The sequence below is a fragment of the Pararge aegeria genome, chromosome 2 (assembly GCF_905163445.1).
Source record: "Pararge aegeria chromosome 2, ilParAegt1.1, whole genome shotgun sequence".
NCBI lineage: Eukaryota > Metazoa > Arthropoda > Insecta > Lepidoptera > Nymphalidae > Pararge > Pararge aegeria.
Genome location: NC_053181.1, coordinates 12,809,226 through 12,814,685, shown reverse-complemented (window position 1 = coordinate 12,814,685; position 5,460 = coordinate 12,809,226). Strand labels below are relative to the sequence as shown.

The 5,460-nt window shown below is 33.8% G+C and overlaps 1 pseudogene; it reads right to left on the bottom strand.

Moving 5' to 3' along the window:
• Positions 1 to 2,327: 2,327 nt before the first annotated feature.
• LOC120630588 lies at positions 2,328 to 5,191 on the bottom strand (annotated as a pseudogene).
• Positions 5,192 to 5,460: the final 269 nt, after the last annotated feature.

Sequence of the window (5,460 nt, the reverse complement as noted above, 5' to 3'; positions counted from 1 at the left end):
TTAATTCGTTTAAGTTGTTTTAACTTAATTATCATAATATGCAAGACTATCCTCTCCCTTATATTTGTGCTCAATCGTTACTCTGGAAAATATTCATAATATTTTTTTTTTTAATATTGACGGCCCAAGCCGATGGCTCACTTATGTATACTTATAAATAAAGTGAAAATAAAGATAAAATCGGTTCATAAGTAACAAACTTACAAACACGCAACCTCAAACGGCAAACGTACGAGCATGTATCGATCGTCCTCATTCTGCAGGGGTAAAAATACAATGATGATACAAACACTGAAAAAAAATACTATATACCTAGTTTTAAATGTAGAGCTTAATGCTGATCGCATATTTTAGCCAAGCTACAAATGGCAATCTTTTTATACCGATAATTATGTATATATATATGCATAGATATATATGCCAATAAGTTAATGCATAAAAAATTATTCATATCTAATATTGTGACTCGTGTTATTCACCTAAATTATTAACGGCTGCTTTTACTTTATTACCTATAAGGATAAAAACTTACCTATAAGGATGAAAACTTTAATGCATTCTCATTAACTGAACAGTGTAGGAAACATAGAAAAAACGGAAAATAAGGTAACGTTACGCTACAAAAGACGCGGAAGAAGCAAATAATATATGAGGAAATGTACGTGCATTTACTATCTACTGGCCTTTGTCACATAACTGTAGAGATATTCTCGATATCCAGCTCTTGTTGCGCTAGTTAATGCCAAAGTTATAGATTGTCTTAGCTCACAAGAAAACGAAGTGCATCGCCAGTATAGTTCACTTCAGATAAAAAGAGCGTTCACCGTCTATCTGTATAAGGTACATTTTAAATAGATAGCATACTGATAGCCATCAAGATTGCATCTACAGCAAGTAAGTAGATGTCTTTGGTGCTTACTTCTTGGTTAGCGTGGTGCGAAACTGTTGGTTAATTTCTAAGATTAATTCTTCCTATATTACTATAACGTTTAATATTTTTTGAAGGAAATAAGAAAGGATTGGTTTATTAAAGTAAAAGAAAGGCATTAACAAACGCAAAAAAAACTGTTTTTTTTTTTAGTTAAATATTTACTTGTATTATCTATAATCTATATTTATTCACACCAAGTAATAATTTCCATTAAAAGTTTACTCGCTTTAAAGCCTCGCTATGCCATCAGATCTTACCTTAGGTCTAACCTAACGTAAAAATGTTTTTTATCCAAAATTTGCAATAAGTATTTTAAATAGTGACATTTATTAATATTTCGTATCTATTGTGCTTTGTTTTATTTTGCGGAATAAAAAGTACATACTACTAAAATTACTGACGATAATTATCGGTATAAAAAAAACAAAAAAAAAATACCGTTTCTGTAGCTCCGCTGCTGTTTTGAAGAAGGTCAAACCACTGAATATACTTAAGCATATTTATATTATAAGATTAATATAGTTAAGTCAGTTAATCTTTTAAGTTTTAAGTTAAGGTTAATCTTAACAACATAAAATTGAAATAAATCGCTTTTACATTCATTTATGTATAGTAGGCGTCGAGTTTTCCATATCCGGCAAACTAGATAGCTATTCAGTGTTGTTTCCAAAAATCAATTTACAATATTGCCTATTAAATTATAATCAATTTATCATGTCATATAGTGGTGGTTTGTTTGATAAATTTGATAATAACATTGTGCTCTATGCTAAATATAGAAATATAAAATAATAGAAATAAAGATTATATTCCATATAGGCTAAGCCGGTTTTACAAAAAAATATTAACAACAATAAAGGCATATTTTAGTTAAGGATTCTTTTAGTATTTCATGTTATTTACAACGGTTAACTTTTTTATGGAATCTTCGGAACATTTACCGCTATATCTCGATTACCGAAAATAGTTGCGATGGCGACATTCGGCGCCTAAGGCTGTGCGGTCCCGTGCATTTTCTGCGTCCCACGCACGTCAGCTTATCTACGGTGTTCTCACACAGAATTTACACGTGCTTGCGAGTATCGGCGGCTCGTAACAACGCAGTCGTCGCATTTTATCTGCCACCAGCGCCCGCGTCTTGTCCCACCTCGAGTACCGCTTCGTACGAACATCCGACGAGACCCGCGGGACGTGGGCGACCTGCCGCAACCGGCGCATTTTATAACCTTTTTATTCCATTGTCACTCGGCCGAAGCGACGCAACCGAGGGAAAAATAAATTTTACTTCTTATCTAAATGTCAAATCGTTCGCTTTCGATCGAATCAGTTTCCAAATAGTTTTAATAAATCTCCTTTTACGGCGTATGGAGCGCGGGGAACGATATCTACAGACGCATTATAGATTCATGCTGCGAGTTATCGGGTTTTTATTCTGTTGTGACCGGTGCGACTGTTACGGGCAACAATGGCTTTAATTGAAAGAGTGTCAATAAATTTGTCGCGCGGAGTCCTGGGACGTCGCTGGTGGTCCCGATAAACTCGACAATCCCGCGTCGCTGCGACACATTGCCAAGGGTCAAACCCTTGTTCCGGAGGACGACCGTTTGTTTTTATCTAATGCCGCCCTCATCTTCATTATAATAAATCTTCCGAATTGTTTCTTTATCGAATAATCGACACGCTATCTTGTCTTATTTAATATTGGTTAGAAGATTAAAGATAAGGCCGCTCTCATTGACATAGTATTATAATTTACTTACAAATATCTAAACATAAATAACATTGTTTACACAGGCTGAATGTAAGAAGTTTTTAATAAGCTATCTCTGTCAGCTTTGGTTATTCATAATAAGGTGTCTTCATTCAATTTAAGATTTGTTTTCTCACGGTATGACTCCACCTACGAGTCGCTTCTACGAATAGTTTCCCTGGTCGGGGAATTATCGTATTTATAATAAAGTCGTCACAATGATGGAAGGAATTGGTATTGGTAACCTCATGAATATGGCATTTAAAAAAAAGTACATGATTGGTTAATATAATAATATAATTTATTTCATAATTGTTTTTTTTGTGTTAGATACACAAAAAAAACAAGTTAAGTAAATTATAATACCATGGCAATACCATACCATATTCATAATATGTATTTGCTATTATTTTGAGCAGTAAAGATTTCTAAATTACTATCGTATCAAAATATGTATAAATTATAAAGAATATAGTGGTTTTTATGTAACTTTACATACCTATTATACGAAAACAAACTAGATACTTTTAAAATGTGAAAACCCGGTCAATTATTGCCTTATCCATAAAGAGTCGGTTTCATGCTTAATGGCTTTTACAACTGCAGTCCACATTTGGGCCTAACAATTCACACCCGATAATCATCTTTTAGATAAAACGCCGCCGGTGAACCGTGAAATCACAATAATTATGGATCGTCTGAATAAGGCTCGTAACCATAGGTGTTATTAAGTTAAAATTCATATACTCACATTGTCAGTTCACACTTTTTTGAATTGAAGGTTTTTTCTTAATGAATTGACCAAAACTGTCCCTTACAGAAATATAAGAGGCGGTGAAGAGCGCAGAAGCTATGAATATAATATACGATAAGACTAAAGAGTAAGGTACAAATGACAGATCAAAAAAAATCAGAATATGAGTTTAAGCTTTCTGAGTCGAAGATTCTTAGCCCACACTTAGCGTGTTTTGAAGCCTTAGGTAGTTAAGCCGAATTTGTTTTTGCGATTTGAAATCATGACGTATAGTCCGCTAATATAGAATGACTGATTTTCGAATGAGTAACGTATACTTAAAAACTTACGCAATTAATCTTTAAATATATATCGAATTTAGGTATCACAACTTATCATAACCGGTAGTTTATCGCAGTATAGAAGCGGGAGTTTAATTAAATAACGAGAAATGTAAAAGTAAGATCAAAGTAGTTTCACACCTAACGATGCCAAAAAGGGTTCTGTTTTCTATGCTCAAATAAGGAATAAGCCATATAAATGTGTAAATTTGAGGCAATTAAGAGCTAAAAGTGAAAACAAACACAATGAGTAAATGTTTTCATTCCAATCAAAGCATTTTTGTTCTGTTTCGTACTTCGACAAATAAGATCCGTATTTGGAGCGTCATGCAAACAAGGGCAAACGGGTGAACATTTCACTTTGAAACATCACGATAAATACGATCAATCAAATAGGAATGATGGGAAAAATTATTGTTATGACATCAATAACTTTATTACCTAATTCTTTTAAGTTTTCATGAGATTTCTCATCAATTTTATTGTATGGAAATTCAAATTTTATAAAATAATAAAGTTAAAGGCTGAATTTTATTTATTGTTATACTACTTACTTTAAGGGTAAGAAAAACATCGCGAGAAAACTACCAATCCTCATTTGACTTGCGCGGTGGACTATGACGTAGCATCCGTGCAGAGGGTTTACCAAGTCAGTACCCATTGTAAGCCGAAAGTAAACGTTAAGTATGATGATCTGCCCACAGACACCCAACAACATACAAATTTAAGAATATAATGTATATAGTACCAAAAAACAATTACTCGCGAAGATTGTAACCAATACAACAACAACATAAGTATTGCCAGTTAGATACGGCACAGTTCTATAATAATCGGTTCTGTGGAAGACTATGAAAATTTGTCTGAATATCCACAGTATGTTAAATACATTAAACAAAATAAAACTCTTCGAAGTTCTAAAAGTGGTTGCACAACCCTGTCCAGAAGGCTGAAAACAAGTTTTCACTAACTTTACCTTGAATCAAAGTTTTCACTCTCCGCACGCGATCAACACTTAAAGGAACAGGATCAATCAGCAATTTCAAAGGTGACGATAACCTTTCACTAAACAGTATAGCTGGCTTCCTATTGACTGTCGAACAAACATTGTTCCGTAAACCACCTTCAACTAATAACGAAGCGCGGCTAGACGAATTGTTCTTCCTTGTTACAACGTTCAACAAATCACTCAAAGCACTAATATCACCCTTTAGAACTCTCCTAACATACACTTTAAAAATGATCCTCCTGGATTTTTCCGCACCTCGTTTCCTAATTTGCACGCTTGATATTTTCCCAGTAAAAATAAATTTGGATGCAAACACAACACGCTTCAGAGAGTCAACATTTTTAATTACAGTACTATTGTAACACGTTGATGGCAAATTGTTGTCGGCTCTGATAACCGTGTTCCTTTTTTTCACATTTCCTTTCATAGAGATTTCGGCCGCAGTGAAACATATTAAAACACAAGTTCCGACAATAAAAAACTGAGCGAATAATTTGTACATTTTTATTTTTTTGAATTGTATCTTTTATTTTTCACTTCAAGGAAATAAGTCATTATTTTTGAAAAGTGATCACGAATTGTTACGATATTTAGATCGATATGTATCGATGTACAGTTTCATGGAGTTGTTCTATAAAGAGACTGCGCGCGCGCAGCTTGCCGTACGGATAGTAACTGGAGGCTTTATCGCGTGAC